The sequence below is a fragment of the Parambassis ranga genome, chromosome 15 (assembly GCF_900634625.1).
Source record: "Parambassis ranga chromosome 15, fParRan2.1, whole genome shotgun sequence".
NCBI classification, from domain to species: Eukaryota; Metazoa; Chordata; class Actinopteri; family Ambassidae; genus Parambassis; species Parambassis ranga.
The window spans coordinates 11,864,234-11,880,733 of record NC_041035.1 but is presented as its reverse complement, the minus strand read 5'-3'; the positions used below and the strand labels follow the sequence as shown (position 1 = coordinate 11,880,733).

Here is a 16,500-nt window from a genome sequence, read left to right as displayed (position 1 = left end):
CACACACACCCATGCGAACACACAGGCAAGTCTTGGACGCAGGGCTTTATAGCTGTGGGTTTCTTGTTGCTGCTGATCTTTGGGTCCTTCCAGCTCCAGATACCAGAGCTGGAGTTATTCTGCGCTCCACTCCCTAACCCTCCTAATTGAGAACGGCTGTTACTGAGAAAGAGAGAGCTAAACAGCAGAGAGGAAGATTGAGAACAGATTCTTGTGTGAAAGTGAAAAGAACAAAAGAATAAGTAAATGAAAGGAGCTATAGACCTGTGCAGGCCGATGATGATTAAGGGGAGGATGGATGGGTGTTGAGACAGTTGGCCTCACGAAATTCCCTCCCTGCTTCACCTTCAACTCTTCAACACAATTTCTCAAACGCAGGGATTATTCAGTATAAAAACAACAAGGTAAAGGTTGCTAAGGAAGGAAGAGTTGCATAAAAGAAAATCAAAGCAGGGGTTGTGGAGAGGAGCGGTAAGCTCAGTGACAGCTGCATGCATGTCGTAGTGGGTGACTGTCTGTCCGTCTGTCAGAGCAGATATTTCTGTCTGTTTAGTGCTGCCTTACTGGCTGCCAGAGACACTCCTCGTGTCATCGCTGGGTGCCTGCTGTCACTGGCTAAAAAGGAGAGAGGGAGTGTGTGTGTGTGTATGTGTGCAAGAGTGACAGAAAGAGAAACTCGAGCAGCTGTCTTGAAAGCTCTTCCACTCTGTCAGTACATCTAGAGTCTGCTTTCCCCTGATATCTCTTGTGTTTTTAGTCAGTCGTTGGGTCAGAAGTCTCAAGTCTTTCTGCTGCCGATGGAACACTTTTGGGAAATCAGCGTCTTGCGCAGCTTATGTATTAACATAATGAGATCACAAACAGTGTAAAAATCATATGTCTCCCTTGGAGCAGTTGTCTGTGGTTACATTTAAAGGAAAATGTTCTAGATGCATCTGTAGATCAGCCAACAGTATATATGCACCGTGTCCGTCCTTGTCTACCTGATCATTCAGTGCCCTGCTATGACTGAATGAATACACTTTGTCTATAGTTCAAGTTCAAAACTCCTATATCAATGCAATCGAAGGTATACATTGTTCAAAGTGAAGGAAGGTAATCTCTGTGTGCCTACAAGGGCCCTTGTGACATAGAAGTGACCATCAGATTGTGTACACATGCTTCATCTGTGCATCCTCCACGTTGTGGTGTCCCCATCACCAGTCCACCAAAATCAGACACTCATCCCTATCTGTCTTGTATTTACATCTGCTGGGGAGTATAATCCCAACATAAGGCAGAGATTATACTGTATGGAAGTGTTATTATACTACTGTCATGTCTGCTTAGACTGTTTACTGTTTTATATATGGCTGCTTTTTGCACTGCTACTATTTTTACATGATTGATTTCAGGTTTTATGTTTTTATTTACAGTGTATTATCCTCCTTTAGTCATTTTTTTAACATATGTCTTGTAACAACGAGGTGAGAAACGTCATTTTTCACCACAGTGACGTGTGAATGTAGCATCTTGTATTGAATGGTTTTAGTAAAACGCCCACGTCAAGCTGCTTTCAGCAGAGATGTATTTAGACAGTCTTAATGAGCTGAACCTTTGCCTTTAAGATCCAGTGTTTTAAGTAAAAGAATGTGCCTTCAACATAGTGTTGGCTGATTGCAGGGGACTAGTATTATCTTGGAAAGCCTTGTAGCAGCTGTAATGAAAAGACGTAGAGGTAGGCAGCTGAGTCTGTCAGTTTTGTGTAGGAGGTACAATTTACATGAAATATTAAATAAAAATAGCATACTGTTTTAAACTTCCTGGGTCAACAGAATGTGAGTGTGGGTGGCACAGTGAGACAGTGTGAAGCAGAAAATCGCCCCTCACCGCTCGCCCGAAATACTTCCAAAAAAATTAACCTGGCTGGTCTGTTTCAGCGAACGTTGAAGAGCTTTCATGTTTGAGAATTATTCACAGGGTGGCCCTACAGATACCTCTGACAGCTATTTGTTAAAAGCTTTGACCTGTTATAGTATGCTGATTAATGCTATGGCTGCTGTCGCTTTACACACTGATGGAGTTATCATGAAGAACATGGAGGGTTATAGTGCCTGTATTTTGATTTCTTTTTACTAACATGCTGTATTTTGTGCTGACCTGTGACTGATTGCAATCATCTGTTGTTGGATCGCTGTCATCTGATTGCAAACATGTGTTTTTCACCAATCAGGATCGCCACAGAGTGAGGTAATGGAATATTGAAACATATTTTAGCAGCATTATTGAGGTATTGGTCTGCACAGTGGTTCCTCTGTCGGCAGGTTCTTCTGCTGTCAGCCCGTGTTTTTTCTGAGCCATGAAGTTTGGTGATTTAAACCTATCTTCCATATCTTAACTTCTCCCAACCTTTCAATGACTGTTTCGTAATGATGCAACCACAATTGCATGATTTAATCAAGCTAGGAGGCGGGTATCACTTTGCTCTCCAGTGTAATTCCCAGACTGACTTTAGCAGCGGTGTGAGCTTTCACAGTGATGACGTTAGCTGTAATTTTGTGGCGGCCATGACAACATTAGTCTAACTTAAGATTCCATACTGTACTGTAGTGTCACTCCTCCCTGGTGCCCTGACAGCCCTGTAACCACACACCAGTGTTTATGTTCTTTAGGTTAACACGGTTATCTATGTGTGTAACCGGAGCCCGCAGCCTACATGGGTACTTGGCGTGTGTGTGTGTGTGGTTGCGTGTGTGAGCGATCTTGCAGCTGCGGGACCCCTCTCTTTCCTCCAGCTTCTCTCTCTCTCTCTTTGTGTCTCTGTCTCTGTCTCTCTCTCTCCAGAAAGAGTTGCAGGGACTTGCCAGTATTTTCATTCCCTTTGGAGGCATTTCCGCACACCAACAAAGCCCAGCCTGCGCGATGAAACAGAGAGGAAGCAGCTTTTGTGAAAGGAGAAGCCAATTAAAGTGTGTGTGTGTGTGTGTGTGTGCACTTCTGACCCCGGCAAACAGTTTGTTACTTGCAAATTTGCTTTTGAGCTTGCAATTCAGGTTTGCGCCAGGCTCTTGTTTGCTGACGAGCCTACTGTAACAGGAGAACAAGCCTACTCTGTATCCCATTCAGAAAACAAAGTCGCCTCCTGTTTGCCTCTAATTAACTGGTATAATACCTAGCTTGTTGGATTGGTTAGTGGTTTTTACAAGTGCCTGTTAACCACTAGCCTTTCACAGCCTTCACTTCCTCTGTAGCCACTGCCAAAAGGAAGTGTGTACTGTGGCCCAGGTCACAATTCTCCTGGGTGTCTGGCTTTGGTGCGGGACTGAGTTGAACTCATAATAGTAGAAACATACATAACACAGTCTAAGCCTTTATTTCTATAGTCCTGATGGATCAAATACATTGCATGGTGTTACCTTTATGCTGAGTTGATAGCATGCATTCCCAGGTTTGTTTGTTTGTTTTTGTTTTTTTTAAATACTGAAGTCCAAGTTTTTGCTGTCTCACTTGAGGTCATGACACAGCTACTGAAAATTGGGACTGCTATGTTTTTCAAACGGGAGCAAAAGCAAAGCAACTGCAGAGTTTGGCAACCGCAGTGTGTGTGAAGCAGAGATTTTCTCTGGGGTTGTCTACAGAGTCAGCGTCCTGTGGGTTGACAGCCACGGTGCTGTGACACACGCTCATGCCCATAAACAGGGATTTGGTCCTCTGGAGAAAATAACCTTGATAATTACTGGGTGCATATGGACCTGCCCACAGCAAGAGAGGGGGAGGCAGTGTGGGGGAAGAGGAGGGGAAGAAGACGAAGGCTGACTGTGAAAGAGAAAGAGAAGGAGCGAGCCACATCCGCTGGTGCATTCCTGCATGCTGTGTCATACTGGTGCTGAGTTTCCCCTCAGCTTGCATGGAGATTTCCACAAGGTGCAGAGTGCAAAGAGCTGCTGACGCAATGCTTGAGGCAGTGATATTTAAGTTTAACAAGGCGACCAGCCGCACATTCATAGACTCCCCATGGTAATAAAGAGACAACACGGCTGTTTAAAGAATAATCATACAAAGACAATGGCAAAAAAAAAAAAAAAAAAACGGAGCCAAATGTGGTTGGACTACATGGAAAGAGAAGAAACTGGTGACCTAACTGTAGAAGCGCTCACAAATTTCAGCTCACCTCTCTCCCAGTGTCTTTCTGGCCTGCATCATGTGGCCTCTCTGGTCTAGCTGAATTGGCATCATTACAGCAGCCAGAGCTGAATGTCTGTGGCTGGCTCACGGCCCGTCTGCTTGCCTGTCATTCAGCTGGTTAAAGAGGCCTTGTTGAACCACTGCACTGTGCCTGGCTACTACAGGGCCATTCATGCCTGTAACGGCAGAAACAGCCAAGTCCTGTCATCAGTGCTAGCTAGCACATACCAATTTACTATTGGAAATCACAAGGGGCAATTTGCTTAGTAAGCACAGTTTTGCCCGTGCAACCTCGTAACCCATTTTTAAGGTTTGAATTACATTTCAGAGAAAGCTCCTCTCTAAGAGAACAAGAGTCTTCAGACAAACACCATCTCAAATATGTTTTCTGTCTCTGTTGTTACATGTACGCCACCTACATCGAGCGTGTAGCGGAATAGACTGATCTGTTCCCCAAGGAGTCATACAACAACAGCACAAAACAACAAAACACAGCCTTTGTTCTGCCTTCAAATTTCAAACAGGAGACTTGAAAATACAGTTTGTCACTGGATTTTTTTCCCCCCTCTCTTGCTTGTCAGCGGCTCTGTGTGCCTTTGGCTAATGACAGCCCATCCTGTCACAGTTGACCTGTGACTTAGTGAACTGTTCTTCATCCTTTTCTCAGTCCCAGTGTGACACACAGACAGAGGACGTGTATGCTAACCATGACTTCATCCTGCGTTCTCCCTTCTAGCTCTAACCTCTTCTTCATTTCCTCCCTCCCTCTCTTATCCTTGACTCCTCCAGCATCTCTCCTGTCTCTTGCTCTCTCTCTCTCTATCTCTCTCTTGTCCTTTTTGTCTCCTCCTCCCATACCCATTCACTCAGTGTCTGCAGTCCTAACATCTCCCTGCTATGATTAGCAATAGTGTTTTTTCCCCAGCCAGTGTAATGTCTAGATCCTCCTGTGTCCTTGGAAAGCAGCCTAATAAGCTCAGACACACTGATGTCTCTGTGCTCCACAGACCTATTCTCCAGCGTCACCCAGCACACACTGAGGTAAACAAAGACAGCCACACACACACACTCCTAGTGTGCTAATAGACCAGCATACCAAGCCACTGAGGACAGCGTTGACGCTAGTTTGCTAACGTTGACCTTCCGTGTGCCAATCACAACAAATCTGCTCCCTGATTTGAATATGGGGAGGAAAACAGTGTAAATTGAAAGCAGAAATCCCCCCGGTGTGAGACAAGATGAGCCTCCGAATAAATTATTCAGATGGCAGCTTCTTTCCTGCATGATTCTTGCCTTCTGCTACGTTTAATGGCATCTGTGATGACGCCCATTGGAGATTAATCCAGATGTAAGATGTTTGTGTGCGTGTTTGTATTTGTATGTGTGTTTCTTTGAGTGTGTGTGTGTGTGGCCCGCTCACCCCTCTTCTCATGCATCCCGTTGTGTCGTGTGATGGGGAAACAAAGCCTCAACAGGGGAATTTATTTCTTCTCCGGAGAGGGCTGTAAATAAACAACTAGTGAATCAATGCCTCCATTTGTTTTTGCTCTGATGTTTCTGCCTGTGTCGTTAGGCAGTGTGACAGGGTTTCACAAGCCGCCGTTGCTCTCAGCAGCCATATTTCCTGTTGGTGAGTGTGAGGAAAACCTGCCACAGCAGCCTCGTGTTTCATTATAGGGCATCAGTAAATTACTGCATGGCTTTTTCAGTTTTTTTTTTTTTTTTTTTGTATCACTCACTGCAGCTCATTTAGCACATGATGGAGCCTTTGTATGAATGGGGAAATAGCAGCATTAGAAATTGTGCTTTAGAACTACTCAGTCAAAAGACACACAGGGATACAAAATTACCAGGTGCAGTTGAATAATAAAAACCCCACAGCAGGTCCTGTGGTGAATTCATTTCAGCCTGCGAGCATCATTGATGCAAAGGATGACCTTCCCTGACACAAGTGTTTACAAATGTTTTCATACAAAACATTATAAATTCTGTGTTTGTGATATTTTCCAAGCATTTGGATAAAAGGGTGAAGAAGCGAGTTTGTAAACCTTTTTACCCATTAGGGACAATGACTAACAAAGAGCTCTTAAAGTTCAGCAAAATTACAGAAAATACGTTTTTTTTAGAGCAGAATGGGTTATTTAATTTCACCCAGAATAGTTGAGCTGAGAATAAAAGTGTCACTGGATTAAGGATTTTTTTTCTTTCTACTTGACCAGCACCAACATGACCAAGATGTTGCAATGTTACAGCAGTGTTTAATGTCTCTCAGCTGCCTCTCCAGTCAGTCCCCTGTGAGTGGACTCTACGGGGACGCTGTTCAGCCATCTCTTCATGAGTTGATTTTAAGAAGTCTTCTGCAGCTTTGGAGTGAGCTAAGGAGAGTAGAAAATAAAGAGGTTCTCCACCAGCTGCTGCAGGTTATGGTTGGAGTGGCCCCGCAGCTTTCAGTAGATTTCACTAAGAGAACACAGAGGACAGAGAGGACCATTGTAACCCGTCAGGCTGGCTGAACAGAAACATGGGACACGGCAGGGCTTGATTCTGTATCTGTTTCCAGTCAGCAAAGTAAAATCCCAGCACATAAACTTATGTGATCAGATGGATATGCTTTCAGCTATGTGGCTGTTAGTGGCAATAATCAGCAGACAATTTGAGGGGTGTTGCTTGCATTAGCAATGGTTCGATGACTAATTGTAACAGTGGATAATAGTGTGTGCAGAGTGATCCTGTTCTTCAGGGTAAAGGTAGCCTTCCTGTTTGTAAACCTTGATTAGGAGCAGTCACTTGGCTAACGCCGCATTTGGTAATGCTAACATGACTATACACAAGAGCCTCTAATGAGCACTGGTTTACCATGCTTCCTTTGTACTCGAGTACCCTTCTCTGTATCCCATATCCAAGTGTGAAATTACAATATCAGATCATATTTAGTTAATTAAACCCATATGACTAATTTAATTTGACTCAAATATGGGGAAAATGAATAAATCATGGAGGCGTATTTAGCTTGCTAGCGCTGGTGTTAACAGTAATTAAATGTGGGGCAATCTGTAGCCTGTGAAGATAGCTCAAGTCTATTCTTTACGCCTACTGTACAAGTACACATGTGGAAAAAAAAAATGAAGTAAGGCAGATGGGTTTTTGGAAGCCGTGGAGGAGAATATTAATGAAATGATGTGGGAGTTTCAAACACTGAAATAAGTGAGCTTACGACGCAGTCCAGTAAAGTAGGCTATTGCATTAATAGTCAGCAAGTGGTTGTCCCATTAGGAGATCTGCACATTTTAGTTAGGAGGAAGAGCCAGAAGCAGAGAGAGAGAGAGGAAGAAAAAAAACAAAATTCCTCCATGATTAGAGCCTGGAGAGTTCAAAGACAGCTGCTTCTGCAACTAGATGGGCACAAAACACTCACAAGGAAGACAAGAAATCAACTTGTATTTGTCTTTTAAGTATTTTATGTTTCATATTTAGCAGGGATTAGAGATGCATATTCTCTCCAGCTCTGTCAGTCCTTGTTATGCTCATTCAATTTGTCACACACACAACAGGGTGCTTTATTACATCTCGATAAATGATGCCACCTAAGTCCTGTTTTCGTATCACTAAAAAGCACATTGTGTCTTTTCACACTCCCTGACGTGCCTTGTGTTGTGTTTTCTTTGATTTTAGGCTCGCTCTGTGATTGATGAGGATTAGGACACAGATTTTGCCTAATACGAAGCGCAGGAACGTTCCTCATCCACACTGGTAAGGACCCTACTTTATGTCTTCATGCAAACTGCGTTTACGGCAACACTGACACGCCTCAGTGTGGTTTTACAAACCATGTAAAATGGCTGCAGTTTGGGATTTTTCCTCTTTGTTGTGTCTTAACAACCAACAAAAACACACACAGGTGTTTTTGTCCTAGAAAGGAATGCACTGGTATATGGTACATGTGGAGGCAGAGGAATGTGCTGTCAAGAATGAATTAAAAAACAAATATGTTCAACAATTAAGACATGAACTCAAGAGCTTTCAGCTTTGAAAGAGAAATATAAGAGACAGGATCAGTTCTCTTCCTGAAAGGGGCGTGGTCAAGGGCAGCTCATTTGCATTTAAAGCATCAGACACTGGAACAGGGTTAAAACCAGACATTTTATAACATGTGAGGTTAAATATGGGGGTGTTAAAATCACCTGAGGAGAAGGTATTTTGCTGAAATATAGAAACAGATATTTCTATAATCCAGATGTTTCAGAGAAATATTGAACCACATATATACATTGTGGTGCCAGGTCATTCACTACATCACTGTTGTCCCTCTGATGTAGTCGAAGTATGTTTGCTAGAACACATACTTGCATGTGCTGATACCTCTCTGGCTCAAAGCTGTCCCCAGGGTCTGAAACCTGAACAGCAGTGTTATAGCAATGGTAGGTTGTCATGTATGGCCATTGATCTGCTGCTATCAATACCCATATCAATCCACCACCCCCCAATCCTCCAGTCATTTGCTGTCTGCTGCATAACCTGCAGGAGGAGGATACATCTAATACAACACATGCATGAATGCTGTGTTCAATTAGCCTTTGAACAGCGTGAATATTCAGTTATCTGTTGGACTGCATGAATATTAAGTGTTCATTTAAACCGTGGCAGAGATGAAACACCCCATCAGTCGTCATCACAGTGGTGAAAACCTTTGACCACTGTGAGGGATGGTGTAATTGAGGTGAATGTGGATGTGAGGATACATCAGACTGAAGGATGTCATCTCATGGCCCCGATACATTTAAGAAAAGGGAGACCTCTGCCTTTGTTGGTAAGGCTGTGCAAAATGTCGACAGTATAGTTTGTATACATGTGAAAAACGGCATCAAAGCACTGGAAGGTGAATAATTCTTGGTGGCATCTGCACATTCTGCAATATGCTAATGAGCAAAGCTGCAAAAGCCAGATTGCCAGGAGAGAGAAGGAGAGATGGAGGGAGAGAGAGAGAGGGAGGGAGCAGAGTGGAAAAGAGAGAAACAGACGGAGGCTGGTGTAAATTATGGATGCAACCTGTGATTTCCAAGAGGAAAAGAAAGGCAGAGAGAAACCTCAAGTCATGCATATCAGATTACGCATTTACCACATTTTCTTATCATGGTCCGTGAGCAAACTCGTACACAATCTGGCCTGTGTGTGTGTTTTCGGGACAGAGAGAGACAGAGAGAGAGAGAGCACTTACATATTCATCCTTGTCGACTTGTGTGGAGTTGTGCTGTGCTGTCAAGCATTCTCAAAAACTTGACTTGATATGACTCATGTGTCCAAAGCTGTGTTCACTTTTGCTGCTATTGTGTTGCTTTGAAATGTGTGTCCACAGTCACAACGCTGCTCACAGTGTTCACATGCGTGCAAACGGACACAGTGGTAAACCTGTTCTGTTAGTTTCTCTCAAACCTCAGTGGAAATTTATATGACATTGTTTAACTCCACTGAAAGCTGAGCTTGCTGCTTTGTTAAAAATACTTAAATCTCATTATGTATTTTGCCTGCTTGAGCAGTTCTGAGTGAAGTTAAGTCAAAGTGAGTATTCGTGTCCCACCACCACATCCCGCCGTTGTGTGCCAGTCCCCAGTGTGCCTGTGCCTGTGTGAATAATGGATCCATTCTTGAGTCATGTCTGTGACTGGGGCCTGTGCAGTGGTGTGGTTTCCCCACCAGAGGTGGAGGTGGATGGTGCAGGGGGCGGGAGGGGCTGGTGGTCTGGAAATAGCTCAGCCTGAGCTGGGAGCACCTTAGGTGGGCCTCTGTGCCAGCTTCACCTTCCTTTAGCACGCTTGCACGACAAACGTGTTATTCTGCTCGCAGACCTGGTTTGCATTATGCACACGTTTTCGTTAGGTTGAAAGGAAATCTGTTTTAACCTGTCTGTTCAGCATTGCTGTCTGAGTGATCCCCCCTCAAACAGGGAAGGAGAATTAGAGAAAAGGGCTGCGATTTCTAAGAATTGAACAGGAGCCACATTGCACTTAAAGCGAGAAGTGTGTGCTGGAAACAGAGACTATGAAGCTGCCCTGGATCTTGCCTGCATGTAAATGTGTGTTAATGTGCAAAGTAGGTCATTTATTTGGAGCAGGGACAGCCGTAGTGTGCCTCTCTCTTGAGCGATGTCAGTGTCGGAATCAGTTCATAAGCAGACACATGGCAGGATTTGGTGAACTGCGCTGGGGATTTACATACACCAATATTTTGTTTATATTTCAAGCCCTCATATACTGGAGGGGGGACAGGAAGGAGGGGTGCTGAAGGTGAAAATGGCTGTGGTCAATCCAGAGACAGCATCAGTAACCACAACCGGAGATAGCAGCCTAAAAATCAGACTAAATCAGATTACCAAACAAACAGTTAAGAGGATTAATTCTGATCTCTCTCTCTTTTTTTTCCTCCATCAGACGGACATTAAATCTGCAATCTATAAAATCCCTTCAAATGATTTTTATTTTGTGGCCGTCTTTGTTTCTGGTCACATGGTCGGAGTGAAACTGTTTCTGCTTCCAGTAACCTCTGCCCTTTTGTTCTGCCTTAAGGCCTCCAGAAATTGCTTCACTAAACAGGGTATCATATCGGTCTTTAAAAATATCTTCACAGGGTCCAACATGAAGCCAACCTGTGATGGAGTGCTGCACTGCTAAGCCCTGTAATGTTATAATAGCATGTTTTACCCAGTGCTCGGGCTGTTAGGAATAAAGCTGTGTTGAGAGATCCCTGTGGCTCTGTGGCTGTCACTTAAACAATCACAGCACTGTTTACTGGCCTAATTAATAGAAAATGTAATATATGGAGGGGAATAATTACACCTTGTCCCTGGCTTCTGAGCTCAAATATGTCGCTGCATTTCTTGGAATTAATCTCAGGAATGATTGTTGGTTTACAGGGAATCAGTGGCAGTACAGTATGTTCTCCGGCGGGGTGGGGTAGAGCTGGGTGGGTTGGGGGGGGCACTGTAGATTAATTTGGTTAATATTTCATAAAGCTTACAAAGGGCATTTGAGGCTTTTCAGATTATTTGTTCTCAGCCAATATTACACACCACGGTTGAGCTGCTGTGCTTCAAGTCTGCAGTACTCACAATGCACAATGCCAAGGAAAGGGAACTTGCCTTTAAAGAAAAAAGTGTTTGTCTGTGATAGTGTTGTTTGTGAAATGGGAGCTGTTCAGATGTGTTGCTCCTTTTCTTTCCGCCATGATCTAATTCAAAGAAGCTAGTACAGTATTGTATCGCCCTCCTGAGTGCTGATAGCTGCTAAAAGATTTGTATTAATATCCTCACTGGCACTGTTTGATATCAGCTGATTTATTTTGTGTGTGTGTCTGTGTCCCCATCTCAGCTGCACACACACTCACATACCTCGGTATACTGTAGCATTGCTTGACAAACTGACATGCCCGCTCTCAATCACACCCCACCCCTCCTGCTCTCCCTGATAGAACTGTATATTGTAACCAACAAGACCGTAATCAGTGCAAACCTAATCAAATCATTGCTCCGACAAGCAGCCCTGGCTGCTGGGCTTTCACGAAACACATCTCCGATCAAGAGGCAGGCTGCTTGTACAGCAGTGTGTACTGTAAGCAGCCACTGCATGAAATGTCAGGAGAAGTAGGATTATTTTCGAAAATGTCACTGACAGCATAATAGCTTAGTAAAAGAAGTGTCTCATGCTATGTTTGCATCTCGTGTCAGCAGGTGTGATATGTAGCTCTGTGTGTGTCATAGAGTGTGCAGACAGCAATAAAAGCTACTGTACACAAATGAGAAAGTAAACAGAACGCTGTATCCGTTGACTAAAACTGGTTTGTGATTGGCAGAGTGCAAAAGCCATCGAGTTCTCCATTAAAGTGTGTGTTTTAGATCTGCACAAACAAATGCACATCTCCAAACCTCCTCATTACTGGCAGCAGAAAAGCTGCCTGGGCGCCGGGACAACTTTGTTTGTGTGTGCATCTACGTGTTTGTGCGTACTTTGTGTGTGTTTGTGTGGCGTGCGCCTAATTCAGTAGCTCATTCCAAGATTTGGTTAACCGAGTTGGCTCGCCCTATCACATTGCCACAGAGTGTGCAGTTGCTTCAGCCTCTGTTTCATTTAGTGGCACCCACGCTCTTATCCTCCTGCCATGAAAACACACAGGCACTCATGCTTGCTCTCCATAGACATATACACATGTGCACACGCACACACAGCTGAATGAGAGAGTGACAGAGTTAGAGGGACAGAGAGAGAGAAAGTGAGAAAGAGAGAAAGAGACAAAAAATAAGAAAGTACCAATTAAGCTCCTCAGACAGTTCTGCCAACAGACATCAGGGGGTTGGAGGCGGAGAGTGTGTGCGTCTGTGTGTTGGATAAGAGGGTAGGGGGTGTTTGACTAGAGCCACGGTCTCCAACTTTGTGTTGTACTATCAGTTTGTACTTTTACAAGTTTTGAAACTACCCATTAAAGTGAGGTGTCAGTAACCTGCTGAGGAGGCTGGCAGTTATGGAGAGCTGGTAGCTTTTTATATTTGTCTGTTGACAGTTTTGTGCATAGAAGTTGGTCTCAAATGAGTGTGCTACGTTAGTTTTGCTCCAGCACACTGTTTTAAATCTTAAAATATCTGGATGTGGTAGTTGTTTGTTTGTTGCTCACTGATGGATCTGTAACCATCGAAGGCCATTAAACACTTTTAAGTGGACACTATGTTTAGAATATGCTATAGCTTATTTATTTATTTGACTTTTTTTAAACTGTGTCAACTGTTCCAACTGAAGAACTAATGCCATTATACCATCATTCACTTTTACCTCACAGGTGTTGGTCCTTTGTGCAACTTGTCTTTTTAACACACTAATTTGGATCAGAAATAATGTGGACCCACACCCACAATAACAAGTCCCACAATAACACCCAGCAGACTCGGATCTCAGCAGACTACCATGTCCTCTATACTGCAAAGGTTAAAAAATAATTTTTGTCAATGTTATTATCAGTTATTTAAATAATTGAGTTATATAGTAACTTTTTTCTTCATCGTTCAGCCACAAAAAAGCAACCAGTAGCTAATCCTTAATCCAAACAATCTCAGAGACAGAAAAACTCCCTGCCAAATAAAGCCTCCTCCTCCTCTGCTCTGTGTGCATGCTGTGAAACAAAAGGCTAGTTTGGCCAAATCAGGACTGACATCATTGGCAACAGCTGCAGGCTGCATGTACTGTGTGTCTGTCTACGCATGTGTGTGTGTGTATGTCGCTGTGTGTTTACGTCTTTGTGTGCGCATGTTTGTGTCTGTCAAGATGAGGTGACCTGATTGCTCAGCTGAGCAGTGAGGGAAGACCCAGCTCTGTGTTGTCGGAGTAGCACCAATATAAAAAAAACAAAACACACACACACATAGGAGAGAAGGACCACAATGCACCCTGGCTGGCAGCCCCTCCCTGTCAGAGTGTGTGTTTTGATTATGTGCCATGCCCCCCCCCCCCCCCCCCCCCCCCCACCACCACCACTGCCTCCATATACCCCCTTCTCTGCTATGCACACACAACGCACACACACACACTCACTCACATTGGCACTTCTGACCATGCCAAAGCAGATTTGGAGATGAAAAATGATCCACCACTGACTGATCGTGCACTGCAGTATCAGCTCCCAGCTATGGAGTGGTCAGGCCAAATCCTGTCTAAAGATCCTTTATCCTCAGTGCTGTAAAGATAGTGCTAGTTACATCCGCTCCTCTCCTCATCTCTCCTCCCTCTCCTCCCTGATGTGGGAGTTTCTTTCCTTAACCAGCTTCATTGGCTGACAGTCTGTAAAACCTGCAATGAAACATGTCTCACTCAGCCTGAAGGTGTTACTAACCCACTTAAAATAAGCTGAAGTTTCAACACTGAAATTTGCTTTTTTAGGATTACCTACAGAATTTTGATCAGTTCATCCTGAGAATAATTCATGTATTTCAGTTCAAAGGTATGTTTTCTGTCTGACAGCACTGAATGTGGCAGCTTCAGTTGTGAGTGCCAGTTAAAGGTGTGTGGCGTCATCCTTCACCCCTCCCGGCATTAACACATAAAATGCCTGCTCCACACAGACACGCAAACAAAAAATGGCCCCCTGACCCCTGGGGGCCTCACCTCAGCAGCCCTGTGGTGCACCGTGTGTGTGTGTTTGTGTGTGATTCTTAATAACTTCACTATGGTCAGCCCACCCCTGCTGCTCTGTCTTATTACTCCCTGTGCTATTTCTGTTGTGTCCAGAGGAAAGAAAAGGAGATAGGATGGATTTCAAGCGTAATCTTGAGGTGGCAGGACTGGGGTGTGCGAGCCTTGAATGGGAGCTGCAAGGTGGGAATGGTTAAAGTGAGGAGAAATTAGAGGATGAGGAGGCACATAGACAAATCAGAGAATGGAGTGGAAGGTGGAGACCTGCAGCAGCGTTGACGCAGTTCACATAAGTAAAGGATTAGCTGATGCTTCTCCATTTAGCCAGCAGCAAAGTGGCTCCTCTTAATGAACAGTAAAAAGGAAGAGGACCTGCTGACGTACACCTACTCACACAGGTTTACCATTTGTACAAGAGAAAGGTTTCTTCTTTCATGTAATGAATGATGTGTACTTTTAGTGCTCCAGTGTTATAGAGAAGCCTTCATCCAGAGTGTCCATCCTTCATTTGTCCTCATCCTTTTCTGTTTCAGGATTGATCAAATTCCATAAAAACACAACAATGATCCTTCTGTCTGTGTAGTTGAAGCCTAATGTGCCACAGACCTCTTCAATGACTCACACTGTTATCATTGAACATGTGCATTTATTTCCATCACATCCACCTCCCTGTTCATGTAAAAACTCACTAGACTGAAAAATACAGCATCACATACAACGTTTATGTATTTATGTAGGCGTTATCTTCACTTTAAATCAATGCTGCTGCTTTTTCTAATGAGAATAAGCTCTCATTCAAATCTTACTGGATAAAATTATTACAGTTTAGTTAAATAATCATCACTGACAACCTGAGCAAGGTCTGTTGGTACTTGAACTTTTTTTTTTACAGCTGCCTCACAGTTTATGTTGATTATGTTTCACACAAAGCCACTTAAAGATGAACAGGGGCTTAGTAAAGCACATTAGAATCTATTTATTTTTAATGCACCAAGCTGAAAATCCTCCCTGTCTTTTCTCCACTTTCTTTCAACAGACTTTACTGCTGGAGAAACATGAGCAGCAGTGCACCCTTACTGTGTGTGTGTCTTTTGTTGTTCTTTCCACACACACACACACACTCACTGCAGCAGATACCATAAACGGTATCGCAGTGAGAACTGCTCGCGTGTTGAGGGATACACTAACTTGAGTGTCGTTGCCTTGCACATGTTGCCTTGTTTGTATCCCATGCTATAAACAGGTGTGTGTGTTCAAGTCCACATGCATCAGTGAGGGTCAGGTGTCCATCTGGTTTCATGTTAGAGAGGAAACCCTGCAGCTTAGGTTTCACTCGGGGTCATCTGTCCGGCTCCACGTGCCTCAGAGGTTAAAGTGTGCTCAGTCGAGTGATGGTGGTGAAAGGACTCGGAAATACATAAGATGTGAAGCTGAATGAATCTTTTTATACATTCAATTTTATATTTTTTATATTATTGATTAAAAAATGTCTGCATCACGTTATTGTGTATTTACATTGCTACTTTTATTTAAAGAAAGGATTTGACATGAGTATATTTCTATAACTTTACACCTTAATAAATGCTGAACACAGTAAATTGAGAAAGATTTTGTTATATCAATAACAATTGGTAACCATTTACTGCACAATTTTGCAAAGTGACTTTCCTGATTATTTCTTTCTTAGTTATTTATCTGTCTCAGCTACAACCAACCCTTTGCAGACTCAGCAGAATTCATTTTTTTCTTGTTATCCCATAAACGATGTATAAAAAGTCACTTGCACATCATGTATATGCCACTGCTTCCTGCCAGTGTTCATAAAACCTCTCTATAAAGTGACTGTTCCCCTTTAGAGGACTCAGAGGCTTTAATAATTACTGGAAACTCTTGACACTCTCATATGTTGGTGTGTTGGAAAAACAAAAGCAGAATGACACTTAAGTAACATCAGGCGCGCTGTCTGTCTTTCTTCTGTTCGAGCCCTTCTCCTCTTTCCTTCTTTACCTCTCTCTCATACAGGAACTGGCCAATTTCCTGAGTCTGTTTTTCCATTTTGCTTCCCCGTGCTGTGTATCTTTTACATGCATATGTTTCTGCGTTCCTCTGTGTGTGCCTCTTCTGTCTAACCTCCCCAACCCCCCCCCCCCCCCCCTCCCGTCTATGACTG

At 43.5% G+C, this 16,500-nt stretch overlaps 1 protein-coding gene across 4 annotated transcripts in view; it reads left to right on the top strand.

The window, feature by feature from the left end:
• Positions 1-16,500, top strand: part of LOC114447103 (zinc finger MIZ domain-containing protein 1-like) — an 83,829-nt gene that overhangs the window by 26,031 nt on the left and 41,298 nt on the right. For all 4 annotated transcript variants that reach the window (XM_028423163.1, XM_028423164.1, XM_028423161.1 and 1 more), the window contains one exon: positions 7,837-7,914. The gene's annotated coding sequence lies outside the window, so the exon portion shown is untranslated. The remainder of the gene's footprint in view (positions 1-7,836; positions 7,915-16,500) is intronic.